Here is a 16833-nt window from a genome sequence, read left to right on the forward strand (position 1 = left end):
CTATCTCCAACACAGCATGCCCAGAACTAAACTCAGTTTATGCGCTCCTCCCAAATTGGCAGATTTCACCTGAAAGTCAGTTTCTCTGGACACACTGGAAAATCTGATAAGACCAAAGCCATGTGGCAGCAACCGGCCGGAGCTCAGGAGTGGCTGCCTGCTTTGCTGAGGCCTCTGGGCTCTTGTTGCAGTCCTTGCTGTCCTACACCTGGCTGACTTCACACCATCCATCCCTGGCCTGGCAAGAACGGATGTTCAGGTTTGGTCAGACTAGACTATTTGTTGAGTTAAGAAATGAATTCAAGAACCAAATAGCTTCGCTCTTTTTATGCAGGCTGGAATTACCTGACTGTTGAATCCTGGCTCCACTGGTTACCAGACTGATTGCAACTTTGTGTTAAATTACTTAATCTCTCTGTACCTCAGTGACCTCATCTACAGAAGAGTGATAATAAGTAGCTACCTCACAGGGCTGTTGTGGGAGGTAAATGAGCTAAAACGTGAAGGCAACTGAGAACAATGCCCAACACATACAAAGCCATACTGTTTGCTGCCCCAGTCCCGATTATTTGTTACTGTCTCTTGGATTTTTGTGACCTGTTTTACAAAAGTGCTTTTTAAAAGAGATTGTTTTATAAGATTTTGGAAAATAGATTTAATCTATTTTCCAAAATGTTTAATATTTAATCTATTTCTGTATTCCTTACAGGTTCATGACCTGTAAGGAATACAAACTTGATGGTGTGAAACTATGTAAAGGCTCCTTCTTCATTACTACGAAGTCTTGTTTCTGGAGTTAAATAGAGGTTCAGTTTGACACCTGAAGCATGTGAGAGTGATAGGCCCAAATTGAATTGACAAATACTTGGTACCAACCCATTACATGACTTGGCTAGACTTTTTCTGTTTATGAAATCCATGCTCAAAGGTGGAAGTCATTGTTTGAGTGCTTTTGTATTCCATATTGTATTTCTCACATGACCTTGAACAACTAGACTAAAACTTCTTCGATATGGCCATTCTCTTGCCAGAGATACTGTCCTGATCTTATCACACAGCAAATTCTTACCTCCCCTTCAAGGTTGGTTTCAGAGGTCATTTCTGTGACATCTTTTCTGATACTCGCTTCTCTGTTACTAGCACTTACAGTTGAATTATAGCTGCCTGGTTACATGTTTGTTTCTTTCAGAGTGAATTCCTTGAATTCTAGGACATCTTATGTATTTAACCAGAAAAGAGATAATTACAGGCTTGGGCTATGGTGCCAGGCTCTGCAGATGTAAATCAAGGCCCTGCCACTTATGGGCTGTGTGGCCTAGGGACAGATCCTGGATGTCTCTGGACCTGAAGTTCCTCATCTGGAACGTAAGGATAAACATAAGAGTATCTCATAGGGTTGTTGTGCGGATTAAAGGAGCTAATAATTGTAAAACTTTATAGGACAGTGTCTGGCACATTGAAGACATTTAGTTGTTAGTTATTGTTACTGTTGACTTAATTTTTCCTTAATTTATTTCTGTATTTTATCTCTAGTGTCCTGCAATTGTTCAAATTTACTCTGCTACAACTGATGATGAGTCTAATTTTCCTGCTCTCTGCTTCTTCCAGCTTCAAGAACTAACTTTTCAAAATATGAATCACAATTTGATTCTTCAGAGAGAATATTGAGAAATGAGAGAGATTGAATGTCTAGTATTGGCAAAAGATACATAGCCACAATCTACTTCTTATTTTTTTTGTCCTTTTTTCCCTTTTTCTTTTTCTTTTTTTTTTTAAGATTTTATTTATGTATTTATTTGACAGACAGAGACGACAAGTAGGCAGAGAGGCAGGCAGAGAGAGAGAGAGAGGAGGAAGCAGGTTTCCTGCCAAGCAAAGAGCCCGATGCGGGACTTGATCCCAGGACCCTGAGATCATGACCTGAGCCGAAGGCAGAGGCTTTAGCCAACTGAGCCACCCAGGCGCCCCTTTATTTTCTTTTTAAAACTTATCTTGTAACTCCTCCTAACTCTCAGATAAGACCTTTCTAGGTCAATAAATTGATTTCCTTTTACTTTTATACTTCATTTTATTCCCTTCTACCCCCCCCAACCCACCGCCCCATTACAATGTGTTTAATATATATCTGTTTAATACTAATTCCTGCTTCAGCCTATCAGGGAGTACTTGATATTAACATGACTTATAACTGATGATATTAACCTCGATCATTTTAGTTAAAGTGACCCAGTTTAGTTAAAGCCACCCAGTAGTTTTTATGTCATTATGGACTCATGGATATTTATTTTATTCTTTGGGTTATAATCCAATATTATCATTGTTTTGTTACTGAATTTTTCGAGCTTTGGCCATTGGGGGCCATTAGGAGCTCTTTCAGATTGACTTCTGTGTCTTTGTGATATGTCCCCATCACTTTTATTTTATGTTTATTCAAACTTACAGTAACATAAAGATATTCCGGACTTATCTTGTATTTTCCCTCCCCTAGTCCTAGAATCAGCTGTATCTCCTTCTCTTGGAAAAATGGTAATTAGAAATCAAAATCTGGGTGGTGGGCATGCTTATTGCTACTAGAATGTCACTACTTCTAGGCCCTCTCAATGGACAGAGCTAGGAAATAAATGTATATATACTAAACCTATGTATGTACATATCTATCTATAAACATGAATTCATACTGATGTTTCTAGCCCCAATCCAGTACCACAGGGCTCATTATAGCCTTCTCTCCTTGCTTATTTGTGATTTTTTTCTCTGATATTGAGGGACCTGGCTCCCATTATCTACAATTATTTACTTATTTGTTTGACCCTGGTACTGCAGATTGAATTGTGTCCTCCCAAAGTTCGTAGGTTGAATTCCTGGCCCCTAGCACTTCCTAATGTGAGATAGTCTTTACTTGGAGATAGTCTTTACAGAGATAAGAGGAAAACAAGGTAAAATGAGGTCATTAGAATACGCCCTCATCCAATGCGACTGGTGTCCTTATAAAAAAGGGGAACCTGGACACGAACACATGCATAGAAGGAAGACAATATGAAGATCCTGGTAGAAGAAGGCCATCTATAAGCCAAAGAGAAAGGCCTGGAACAGATCCGTTCTTCATAGCACTCAGAAGGGACCAACTATACCAAAACCTTGATTACAGACTTCTATTCTCTCAAACTTTGAGACAGTAAATTTCTTCTTCTTTTTTTTTTTTTTTAACATTTTATTTATTTATTTGACAGAGGGAGAGAGATCACAAATAGGCAGAGAGGCAGGCAGAGAGAGAGGGGGAAGCAGACTCCCTGCCAAGCAGAGAGCCTGATGCGGGGCTGAATCCCAGGACCCTGAAACCATGAGCTGAGCCAAAGGCAGAGGCTTAACCCACTGAGCCACCCAGGCGCCCAAGACAGTAAAATTTCTGTTGCTTAAGCCACCCAGCATGGTTCTTTGTTATGGCAGCCCTGGCAAGTGAATATAAATACCTAGTATACAGTTAGATTAGTTTTAGAAGTTCTAATATTTACCTCTTTGAGAAATAAATTTACCAAATAGAATACAAGGTTTATGTATGGCTGTTTTTGCCTTTAGCCTTACAGTATTTAGTCAAAATACTGTTTTCTAAAGTAAGTTCCTTTTTTACCTATACCTCTAATGGGGTCGTATTTTATATTTATAATACAGTTAGATTAATTTGTCAGACTGAATTCCATCGGAGGATCCCTTAGCATCCTGGCTGACTTTTTAAAATGTGAATACAATAAATGATTTTGAGAAATGCATAAAGTCTGTACGCTTTCACTACTGATAGAGTATTGAACAGTTCTATTACCCTAAAAAATCTCTTCCTCTGCAGCACCTTTGGGGTCAACTCTTCACCCTGTTGAACCCCTGGAAAGCACTGTCATGTCTTCTATCCCTTAAATGTTGCCTCTCCTCATATGTCATATAAATGAAATTATATAATATACAGCCTTTTCATTATGGCCTCTTTCACTTGGCAAAATGTATTTGAGATTCATCCATGTTGTTGAGTATATTGATAGCTTGTTCCTTCTTATTTCTGAGTAGTATTCCATTGTACATATTATTTATCTATTCACCTGTGGACAGTATCTTCATTGCTTCCATTTTTTGGCAATTAGGAATAACTTGTCATAAATGGTCACCTCTAGATGTGTGTGTGTGTGTGTGTGTGTGTGTGAACATAAGTTTCCAGTTCACCTGGGTAAATAGCCAGGAGTGAGACTGCTGGGTCATATGGTAAGTGTATATTTAACTTTATAAGGAATTGACAAACTCTCTTTCAAAATGACTGTACCATTTTGTATTCATACTAACAATAAATGAGAATTCTTGCTGTTCTACATCTTTACTAGTACTTCATGCCATCAGCCAGGTGTTTTGTTTGTTTTAATTTGAGCAATTCTAATAGGTGTGTAATCATATCTAGTTGTGGTTTTATTTTGCAAGCACTGCATTTTACAGATCTATCCCTGTTGCCATATTACATTAGACATGCTGCTGCATAATATTCCATGATATGCATCCACCACATTTCACTATTCTCCCAACAGTGGACACTTCAGTTGTCTCCAAATAATACCATATAATTTATATTCTTTATTTCTTATGATCTCAGATTTCAATATTTATTTTTACTGACAAGTTGCTTCATAGATGAGGAAAAATAATATCTAAACAAATATCCAAACAATATTTAAACTATATCCAAAAATCTTGCATAGTAGATTGTCAAATTTTCTCACAGACAAATATAGAATTGATGCAATTGTCTTCAAAAAAAGGATCACTTAATAAAGTATTATGACTTCTAGTTTGTTTTCAATGACTTTTTTCTTTCCTTTCTCCTTCCTTCACTAGCTTTCTTCTTTGCTTCTTTACTTTCACTTCATTCTGTCAAACACATATTTATTGAATGCCTTTGCCCTGCTAGTCATTATCCAAGACAGGAGTATACAAAAACAAGGACACTGCCCTGTAGTAACTAATAATCTAATGTAGTGTGTGTTCGGGGAGAAGGAAACATGGGAACATACATGTATACATAAAAAGTTGTTGGAAAACAGACAAGAGTATGCAACCAGATCTGCCTTGGTGAGTTAGGGAAGATTCCCCAGGAAAGATAAAAACTTGGGCTTGATTTTTAAAGAGAAGTTGAAGGGGGGTAACAGAAGATATAAGAATACTTGGTGTGTTGAGGGTCTGGTGAGTAGTTCAAAGTCATAATGTATGGGGTTCATGACAGTGGATAGTGGGAGGTATGGCTAGAAAAATAGGATGGATTCAGATTAAGATGGACTTTGTAGGCATTGTTTTGTCATGTGACATTAAAGAGCCATTGCAGGTTTTATGACAAAGCAGATTTGATTGTTATTTATTTATTTATTTATAAAATATTTTATTTATCTATTTGTCAGAGAGAGAGAGAGAGCGTAAACAGGGGCAGAGGCAGGCAGAGGGAGAAGCAGGCTCCTTGCTTAGCAAGGAGCCTGATGTGGGACTCAATCCCAGGACCCTAGGATCATGGCTTGAGCCGAAGGCAGACACTTAACCAACTGAGCCACCCAGGCATCCCTGGACTTGTATTTAGAACCATAACTTTGGCAATACAGATCAGAGAGAAATGAGAGCTATAAGAGCAAAGCTATTATTGCAAATAGTTAAGGTAAGAACTATTGAAGACCCACACAAAGGTATGGCCCATTTTCTGCCTAAGTATTTGTGAAGCAGGAAAAAAAAATGTAAAATCTGGGAAGGAAGACTCATATTTGTCATGCAAATTAGAAAATAAATACTATCATCAAAGGACAACATAAAAGGGGCGCCTGTGTATTTTGCCTGTGGTGACAGATACACGAGCACATATGGTAACATTGTATAGAATTAAACACAAACACACACTAGTGGGTCCAAGTGAAACTGGGGGAATTTGAATTAAGATTGTGAATTGTTGTTACTATTGTGGTAAACTGGGTAAAATTTACACAGATCTTTCTGTGTTATTTTGTATAACTGTATGACTGACTCTATGATCATTTTAATATAAATTTCAATTAAAAATGATAGCAGATTAAAGGTATTTTCAAATGAAAATCTATTAATCTGTTTTTGGTTGTAGAGAGAGAAATTTAAGGCAACCTGTCCAGAATTTCCCACTGGAATTTTGATTTTATGTTGCATTTATATAATTTTGGGGAAAAAGGAAAAAAATAAAACTATTTAGAATCAAAACTAAGATAACAGTTACTTAAATGTATCTTGTGCAGTTTTTATGTGATAATTATTATTGGTACCATTAGACTTTTTTACATGATGATTAATTGAGATGGGTGAAAATAAATATTTATTGAGTACGTAAAGTGTAAATCATTGCTCTGGGGACTGGACTGACATATATTTCTCTATTCCATGCTAATGAAGAGGCTGATTTTATTAGAATTATTAATGCATTTTACAGATGGAGAATCATAAGGGTCAGAGTGTGTAAGTACTTTTGCAAGGTCACAGAATGTTAGGATGAACCTATGCTTCTCTGACTTTCAAGCCTATGTGCTTTTCCACTGCTTAAGGGTTGAAATACAGACATAAGCATATTTAAGAAATCATCTCTGTCATCGATTTGTCTGGTTGATTTCTATAGTGTCTGTATCCAATATTTAGAAATGTGGGATATACTTTTGTGGTAATTGTTGTGGATTATTTCAGCTCAGGAAAAATGATTTAAAATTTGTGACAGATAGCTTTTGATAAAATATTTCACAAAAATAGTGTCAGATGCTAATAGAAGACTTCAGGGGAATTCCCTTAACCTTTAAATAAAACAAAAACAAAACAAAACCTCGGTAAGAAGTTTATAATGTTTAACTTTTATTTGGTGTTAATTCTCCATCAGGTATCATGTTAAGCAACTTACATGTTGTTTAAGCTTTCATAACAAAATTGGGATGAAAACTGGGATGTTTGACTCCAAAGCTGCACTTCTTAACCACTAGGCTACAATGCCTTAAAAATCAACCAAATGAAAATAATGGGGGATGAAGAAAAAAAGGAAGTTTAACTCAAAGTTCAGCATGGTTCATGATCAGTGACCAGGGCTACCATTTACTGTAATTAAGTTAGATGAGTTAACTGCATTATGCGTTTAGAGGGTCTAAGAGGAGTCAATGTGAAAAACTCAATGGTATCTTCAGGTCAGTTACTTTCTACCCCTATGTCTCATTTTCTTTTCTTCATAGCCTTTACTTATTTATATCTAATATTATTTCAGGGGCACCTGGGTGGCTCAATCAGGTGTCTGACTCCTGGTTTCAGCTCAGGTCATGATCTCAGGGTTATGAGATCCAGCCCTACACAGGGTCTGGGCTCAGTACAGAATCTGCTTGAGATTCTCTTCCTCTTCTGTGCCACCCGCCCCCCACCTCCGGTTCTCTCTCAAAAATAAATAAATAAAATCTTAAAAAATAAAATTATTTCATTACTGTCTGTCACATGCCTTACCTCACTAAATCATAAGTTCAGTAATACCAAGAAACTTGTCTTTCTTAATCAATGTTATATTGCCAATGTCTTACCTTGTTCTCAACATACATTTGGGACTATCCCAAAGGAATGTATAAATGATTGACCTTCCCTTGACTTAAATGGTAGAATTTTAGATTTACAAACTATGGTTTAAACGATTATATTAAAAGACATGCATTATAAGCAATTTACTAGGGTTTCATTTCTTAGATTGGCTAAGATACACTGGAAGAAGGGGAGGAGCAGCAGGCAGAGGGAGAGGGAAAAGCAGGCTTCCCATCAGCAGGGAGCCGGATGTGGGGCTCGATCAGAGGACCCTGGGATCATGACCTGAGCCAAAGGCAGATCTTTAAGGACTAAGTCACCCAGGCACCCAAGGCAACTAATTTTAATGAGATTGGAGATGCCAAAAGAAAATCTATATGCTTTAAAATGGAATCTAGTTGTTAAACATGAGCATTACAATAGATGACTTCAGGCAGTTTGAAATGTAAAGGAATGAGCATGTAAAGAAATTCTCGAACTTTTTGGTTTCAAGACCCCTTTACACTCTAAAACTTGGGGACGCCAGAAAACTATCCGGTGCATTCTAGATACTGATATGTATCATATCAGAAATTAAGAAATTTAATTTAAAAGTATTCATTATTTCACCTAAAAACAATAAATCAATATTAACATAAAAGAATCTTATATAAGAAAAGTAACTATTCTCCAAAACAAAAAAAATTAAGTGGCACTGTCTTACGTTTTTGCAAATCTCCTTAATGTCTGGTTTAACTGCAGATGACTGGATTTTATTATCTGCTTCCTTTTTCAATGTTTCCATATCACATGTTATGTAGTCTCCGGAAAACTCCACTGTACACTTGTGAGAGAATGAGAATGCAAAAGGCAGATAATGTTTTAATGAGAATGCAAAAGGCAGATAATGTTTCCATTATTATGGAAATACTTTCGACTTCTCCGACTTCTTTTAACGCGTCTGGGGGCCACTTTGTGGACCACTGTTTTAAGAGTTAACATTAGTCAATCCATCATCAGTTGAAAAATAGCCATGTTTCACAGGCCTGAGGATTTACATAAAATTTATTTTTTCAGCAAGATGAAACAGTGTCCTCATTATAAAGCATCCAGAGAATAAACAAACATTGCCATTTTCATCCATCAAAAAAAACTGAAGTAGAAATGAGGGATTGCACGTTAGGTAAAAGGATGGAAGGTTAGGATGAGGAAGCAGCCCCGGAAGCCACTGAGACCCACCGAGTTAGGAAACGCAAAACCGGCAGAAGACGCCGCCAAGGTGGTCAGGAGGAAAGAACTGTTGTTCTTAGAGGGAAATATGGGCGAGGAGGGAAAATGGTTACCGGGCACCGCGGAGTTGAAGGAATTAGGCCGGGACAGGAACGGGCGGCAGCTGCCCCACCCCGCCTTCACGCCTCCATGCACCAGGCCGAGGAGAACGGGGTGGGCCAGGGGCAAGGCGAGCGAGTTAGGGGCCTTCCCGGGTACCTAAGGGGTTGTGATTTCTTTTCTTGTGCAGCAGGGAGAAAAGAGATGGCGCGGCGCGTAGCAGGGGGCCGAGGCGGGAACCCGAGGACCCCCAAGCACCTCGCAGAGGGTGTGGAGGTCGTCCAGGAAGAAGGACAGTTCTGTTGCTAGGCAACCCGTCCTGGGCCCGCCTCCCGCTCGCGTTGCTAGGAGACGGCGAGGCCTGGGGGGGCAGCGGAGCGGGCCCTACGTGCTGACGCTAATTGTATATGAGCGCGAGCGGCGGGCTCTCGGGTCTTTTTTAGCGCCATCTGCTCGCGGCGCCGCCTCCTGCTCCTCCTGCCGCCGCCCTGAGTCACTGCCTGCGCAGCTCCGACCGCCTGGCTCCCCGTGCTAACCACCGGTAACGGATGGGGGGTCTGAAAGGGAAAGGGGAACGTAGGATCGGTCAGGCGGCCTGCGCGGAGGGAAGGGACAGGGGAAAGAGAGTGAGGGCCTCTGGCCTCCGGGGCCTCCCGGGTCGTCCAGTGAGGCCGGAGCCTGAGCCGTCCGCTGAGTTTCGTCCCCGTAGCCTGAGAGGGCCTCGGGGATTGGCTGGCGCTTTACTCGGGAACGGCTGAGGAGACGCGGCGGGTCGCGCGGCCTGCGAGGCCCGGGGCCCGTGCTGGTGTGCGCCGAGGTTCCTTGAGCCCCACCGGCTTCTCCGCGCGGACGGGAGCGAGGCCGCGGATTCGCCTCCCGGTCCCCAGCGGTACGGCCGCTGTCTCTTCAAGGCTGCCGGGGTGCGGGCCGGGTTCGAGTGCGTAGCCCACCGCTTCCTCGACGCCCCCGCTTCCACAAAAATAATCCCCGGAGGGAGGCCGCTGGGGGATGGAGAGAACGGCGGAGGCTGCGAATTCCGATGGGAGGGAGGGGATGTGAAGGGACGCGGCCCGGAGGGGGCGGGGAGGCTTCGAGGCTCCTGGGTTCTCCGCCCACTGGAGGCGGCGACGGTGCTGGGAGGGGAAACCCCGGAGGCTTCCCTAGACACGTGGCCGTCGCCTGGGCTTGATTGGAGACGGGGTCTGGGTTGTCCTCACTTCACTGAGAGTTGTAGGGGTGGTGGGATGTGAAAAGAGTAAACAAGTCTAGCTTTTGGCTTTCAAACTCCTACTTGCTTCTCTTTGGTCTTAATCTTTTTATTGGTGACAGAGGAAAGTATGAGTGTTAGATGGGTGATGAAGCATGGCCTCTACTGTTAGGATTTTAAAGAATTAACGCTTGTGAAGGGGTCGTGTTAGCTGTTGTTAACGCGGGATTTTTTTGTGTGTACCTCCAGTGCAGTTAGAATTTAGATGGGTGTCTTGACCGGGATTACAATAACCTGGGGAGAAGTGATCCTAATTAATCTAATCCTGTAAACGGTTCTAAGAAGAAAATAAACGATTTTTTGTTTTTAATGTCTTTAATTTTATTAGGACTTCTTTCACATTCTTACAAATTAGTTCCTTTATTGAAGTTCCCAGAAGAGGTTACTTAGCGAGTTGTTTTGTTTTTAAGATGAATGGGGGCGCTGGGTGTAGGAAGTATGGGTGGAAATAGGCGTTAATGTAAACTTAATGGGCCAGGTTTGTAGCCTGCTGTCCTGTCAGTGCTCCTCTTACTCATAAAAGGAGGCAGTGAAGGGAGACGGGAATGCGGTCCTATTTGGGAGGGCTAGGCTTTCAGAGTACACAAAGACCGAATCCGGCATGTAAGGTCCTCAAGGAGCCCCTATTTTAGATCATCACTGATAAGTGATTAGTAACTACTTCTGTAAGGACTGCACTTTAAAGTCTCTGAACATTGCCTGGTTTCAGAAGAGCTGTAAAACGGAATTTGCTGTTTTTGAAGATAGGTAGCATCAACGTATCTTTTAAAATTAATATTTAATTAAGCCCTATTTTCTTGTCAACCTACGTTAACACTTCTGTACTTAAAATACACATTACCTTTGGATAGGGGAAAATCTTACATATAGAATAACTTGTTTAAATTGTTGAGGTAAATAATGGTTTACAGTGATCTTTTGGGCCTAAGTCTCGTGCTTGTTGGAACTTGTTCAAATTAAATAAAAATTTTAAAAAATTAAGTTCAAGTTAATGGTCCAAATCTAAAATGTGCATTTCACTTCTAAGAAGACTGGTCCTGGGGCGCCTGGGTGGCTTAGTGGGTTAAAGCCTCTGCCTTCCACTCATGATCCCAGGATTCTGGTCTCTCTACTCAGCGGGGAGCCTGCTTCCCCACTCTCTCTCTGCCTGCCTCTCTGCCTACTTGTCATCTCTGTCTGTCAAATAAATAAATAAAATCTTTAAAAAGAAAAAAAGAAGACTGGTCCTTTAGAGGATAGATGGAATCAAACATTGGTTAGGAAACCTTGACTTCATAGATTATCAGGTCAACGTTACGTTAATTTGATAAATACAGCTTCAAAAAAATTCATCATACCAGTTTGAAAAACCTGTAAATTTTATCTCTTGCAAAGTACGTATTTTTGATACTGGGCCTGTTGACAAAATACTAAGCCAATGCTAAATGTGGCACATGACTGTTCTTGTTCGTTGGAGATTTTAAACAACCACCAAAACCCAGCACTTGTACCAGAATTAATTTAGTCCAAAATGCTGTTGCTCATTTTATTACTTACCCAACTTGTCTGTATTGTCTCCAGGTGACTGAATTCTAACCCCCCAAATTATATTTTAAAAAGGGGCTAAAAGAGGCAAAATCTATTGGACTTAAAGAATGAAGAAGATATTAAAATCAAGTGCTACATCTTTGCTCATTTTTTGATTGGTTGTAAATTTGAATTGTTAATGAAAATAAGATGAGAGAGGATGAGTCCTGATCAGTTTTGAAATCTGATGATCAGTCTGCCATTTCATACTAATTTCATCTGAATAAGAAGCTCCCCTTTTTGGTCAGAGTAGGTTTTAGAAGGTGAGCATGTTTCACCCATCCTTGTAAGTTGTTTTGTACATTGATATCAGACCACTAGATCACATTACTGCACTTGCCATCCAAAGTGGCCTCTGTACTTTTGGTTACTAACTCTGCCTTTTATACTGCATGATTTGATATATTTTTATTTGTTCAGAAATTTTGTACCTTTTAATTTTTATTGGGAAAGGGGTTGTAATTTTGAAGAACCTATTACATTTAATTACCTGTTATATTTAATTAATTATACTTAATTATTTTCTAAGGTAAAGAGGGTACAGAAGAACACAACAGGGGAAAATAATGTAAGAGCACAAATTACTTCGTATTATTAGCTAATTTAATGCTCCTAGAAGTAGGTAGTGTCAGCATTTTAATGTGAAGCCGAGGTACAGAGCAGTTAAAGGACTTCTTCAAGGTTACATAACTGAGCAATGATGACTTATGATGAGGCTTTTGTATTGGTTTTTAAAGAGAGTTCCCTTGATTTAAACTGTTACACTATAGAATTCATAAGCACACTTGTTTAGATTCCACTGTGCTCTAAGGAAAGGCAACAGTATTTATTTATCATCAGGGGGTCTTCCAACATGGAATTTGTTTACATATGGTAGTTGAGTGATGGCTCCTAAGCTTTTTGTCTGTTTTGTGTGTGTGTGTGTGTGTGTGTGTGTGTGTGTGTGTGTAGTTCTCCCCTCATGCGTATAAATTGGTTTTGTTTGTTATTGCTTGGTGAATATTCACCAGATTTTCAGTACAACCCAGGTATGTTTCTGTGCTGTGGGATCAGATGATCTAGAAAATTGAGCTCCCTTGGACTAGAAGTTATGTAGTGTTCTCAAATAGGAGTGCATTTGGTGAGCCTAAAGAATAGGATATTCTAACTATGAGGTTGTGCTGGAGCCAAATCAAGTATTGAGCCCTTGGACCACTGAAAACGTTATTTATAGAACAACAGTGTCTTAAATATAGATTTGCTTAAAAGTGCATTTGGAGGGAGATGTGAGGTCTCAGGTAAGGGGAATCTTATTATTGGTTCCCTTGAACTCTTGCTTTAAAACATTTGTAATTTTTCATGATTGGTTGTTTCCCTATGAAGTATGTCATTTTATGTAAAGGAACATCAGCTATTTTATTACTGTATAATCTACGTAACAGTAGGCTGATAGAGCAGGTACTTTGGTTTTTTGGATGATACTGGATTCCACATGGGTTTTGAAAGTCAGATTTTTAATTACTAGGTTCTTACCTTTTGTATGTTGCTGAGCAAGTTGCTTAGTATTTTATCTGTAGATAGGAGGAAAGCCTATAATAGTCCCTTACTGAGTAGGCTTCATGAATGTTCGCTTTCTTTACTTCTCATTGAAAGTTAGGAGAACTTATTCAGAGTCAGGTTTTCTGGAATGGTGAGAAGTTATTTGGTAACACATGTCTGGACATCCAACTACTACAAGAGCACAAAATATAACCAGTTTATGGTTTAATTCAGTGACTTGTTTCCCCTCTTCAGTGGAAGATTTTTTGTGTGTTCAAGTTCTCAGGTTAAGATTTGCCTTCAGTCAAATTGTTATAAACAGTATCTTTGAATTGAGATCTTCTGCACATTACATATACTGGGTAGTGAATACACTATTTTATTATAGAGTGACCTTTTTATTTCTAGTATTGCTTTTCCTTAAACTTTAATTTTAGATGTTAATAAGAGTTATGTCTGCTTTCTTTCGGTTAGGATTATATTTTACTTGAAAACTATATCCTTATAGATAGGTTTCTTATAAATGGAATGTAGTTGGATTTTCTTAAATCCTGCCTGACGCTTTTTGATGGGAACCTTTAGTTGATTTATCTTCACCACTGACTTAATGTTGCGGTAGTTTTAATTTTTTAACACACTACACAGTGGTGATACTTAAAAATGTTTATTTAGATATATGAAGTTATCCTTTTTGCCCCTCATTTCTTCTTGGAAATTAGTTCTTCCATTTGGGATCACTTGCCTTCTGCCTGAAGAATATACTTAATAGAATATATGAGAGAGCTGGAGGCATATTTTCCAGAAAATACCTGTTTCACATTCATTCTTAGAAGGTGTTTTAGTTACAATATTCTAAGATCTTTGGCTATTTTTAGCACATTGAGGACTCTGTTGTCTTTTACGTCTGTTGAAGAGAAGGTAGCTGTGTGTTTTATGGCTTTAAGCTGAGTCTTTTCTCTGTGTTTTTGAGGTGACTTGTCTTTAATGTCTTGCCTTTTCACTGATACTTCTAAGTGTAGGTTTCTTTTTTTATTTATCCTGATTGGAATTTGTAGGGCTAACCCCATCAGTTCTGGTGGAATTTGTAGGGCTGTTTTCCATCAGTTCTGGAAAATTCTTGGGTTTTCATTTTTTTTTTTTTTAAGATTTTATTTATTTATTTGACAGACAGAGATCACAAGTAGGTAGAGGCAGGCGGGGGGTGGGGGCCGGGAAGCAGACTCCCCACCAAGCAGGGAGCCCGATGCCGAACTCGATCCTAGGACCCTGGGATCATGACCCGAGCCAGAGGCAGCTGCTGAACTGACTGAGCCACCCAGGCGCCCTCTTAGCTTTTCATTTTTTTCAAGTATTTTGTGCATTCTCTCCTTAACTCCTAGAACTTGTATTAAATCTTCATTAGGCTCTATTGTATCCTGAAATATCTTTTAACATCAGTTAACACCGTTAAAACATCCCATTTTCTAGCCTTTAGTCTCTGCCATATTTTGGAAGATTTCTTCTAAGCTTGCATCCCTCAATTATCTTTCCATCTGTGTTTAGTCTACTGATAAACTTGTCCATTTGGCTTGATTTCCATTGTTTTATTTCTCAAAGTTCTCTCATTCTTTGCCGGATTTGCTTTATCACCTTTAATAGATGGCTGTTCTTTGCAGACACTGCATTTTTAAACTCAGTAAGCATGGTTGTCATTTGTCTATGTTTATAAGTTTATTTATAGTCCTTTTGACAATATTGAAGTCTTTGGGGCAGGTTTCTATTGTATTCTTTCTGTTGCCCTTATTGCTCTTGAAAACTACTTGTATAAATTATTTGAGTTCTAGAATGAAGGTGCCTTTCTCATTTGGTTGTATAGATGCTTAGGAACATGGTCAGGCAAACCATTTAAAGCTCATGGCTTAAGGTTTTGGGACAAACTGATAAGTGATTCTAGTTTATTTGTCCAAGAGAACTGGTTTATCATCCCTGATAATATAGCACTTTGCTTAATGTGGAGGGTTGCTATAAAGATTTCTCACCTTGGATAGGTCTGGGGCTTTTGATTTTACTTCTCAGTAGTTAAAACGTTGCTTTTAAGATTTCAGCAAATGTTTATTCTGGACTTGGAATTATTTTATACAGAGTTGGTCTGCATAATTTAGCTTGTCACTACCAGAAATGGAAATTCTTCTGAACTCTTAGAAAGTAATTTCATGTCTGATAAATAAAATTTTCATTGATTTAATTTAATGTTGAGTGCAGTAAAAAAAACAAAACAAAACAAAACAACAACAACCCACAAAACCCAACAAAACTAATGGAGGTGTTAACAGAAACTTGTGTTTTTTCAATGTGATCTGATTGTCTGAGAATCACCTACGTCAGGGGCTGGGGTTTCTTGTTTAGAATGGATATTTTTGGGTCCACTCTCTCAGACCTCTTCGTTCAGAATCTGGGCATGGGGATTAATCTCTTTCTCTTTTAAAGAACTTAGTTGTAGTTTTAGATTTACAGAAAAGTTGTAGAGCTACTCTCTAGAGAGTTCCCACATGCCCCTTACCCAGTTTTCCTTAATGTTAACATCTTAACGTTACCGTGGCACATTTATTGGTTAGTTTGTACATTTTAACGATCATCTCAGCTAATTATTTTGCAGAAATATTGACCCTGTGCTGAGATAATTAAAAATGGACAGAACTGAAAAGCTTATATTTATTGAATGTTCAGTAGTTCTCAAACACAGGTTAAGTCTTTTATAAATCTGCGTCTTAATAAGAGTAGTCCAATAAAGGAATAGATTTTTTCGTATTTTTGTAGGTGGTGAATAAGACTATAAGTCATTTGCCTGAGCTAGATCTTTACAAAGCTGGTGTCAACCCAAATGATTTGACTACAAAATTAGGCCTGCTTTAAAAAACAGAAGTGTCTATAACCAAGAAATCTAACTCAGCTAGAGTGGGCAGGGCACAGTGGAGAAAGAGAAAGTATCTCTGAAGAAGTAAATGCCATTCTGTTCTGTCTTGAATCATCTTTAATAAAGAATCAAAGAATTTCATTTAAAGAGTTTGAATTCTAAATGTGACCCCCAGGGAAGGTAGCAGTGTAGCCATTCTTCTGAGTACATTTTAAAATGTTTTAAAAATCTGCATTTAGAAGTTTGGGGGGGTTGTTTTATATTTTGGATAATTGCTGGACTTAACTAGACTTCAACCCAGCAAGTTCCAAAATGTTAGCAAAATGTATTTGAATATGGGAAACCAAATATATGTTCTTATTTTCTCCCAGCCTTTTCTTAAAGGTGACTATTAATAGGTTTCTGGTATATCTGTTCAGAAATGTTTTATTCATAAAGTATGTGCATGAATATCCAGTGTTCGTGTGTGTATATGCACACATATGTATATACACACACACACATACATGTACACACATACACACACACATATATTCCTGTCCAGATTGAATTTTGCCATAAGCCCTGTGCTCTTTCTGTATCTGCTTCATTGACTGCAAAGCATTTCATTGTATGCACATTCCATGCTAATACTAAGTTTATTTTTGATGAGCAAAGTAATTGTACCTGCTCTGTACATAAGCTTTATATATTACTCTGAAGGATG

General features: G+C 38.9%; 1 protein-coding gene across 4 annotated transcripts in view; it reads left to right on the forward strand.

Moving 5' to 3' along the window:
- The first annotated feature begins 9254 nt into the window (after window positions 1–9254).
- NAP1L1 (nucleosome assembly protein 1 like 1) overlaps window positions 9255–16833 on the forward strand; it is a 34048-nt gene continuing 26469 nt past the window's right edge. For 2 of the 4 annotated variants that reach the window (XM_080811187.1, XM_080811188.1), the window contains exon 1: window positions 9255–9424. The gene's annotated coding sequence lies outside the window, so the exon portion shown is untranslated. The remainder of the gene's footprint in view (window positions 9425–16833) is intronic. The other 2 variants (XM_080811185.1, XM_080811186.1) reach the window with 1 other exon arrangement.

The sequence above is a fragment of the Martes martes genome (assembly GCF_963455335.1).
Source record: "Martes martes genome assembly, chromosome: 8".
Taxonomy (NCBI): domain Eukaryota; kingdom Metazoa; phylum Chordata; class Mammalia; order Carnivora; family Mustelidae; genus Martes; species Martes martes.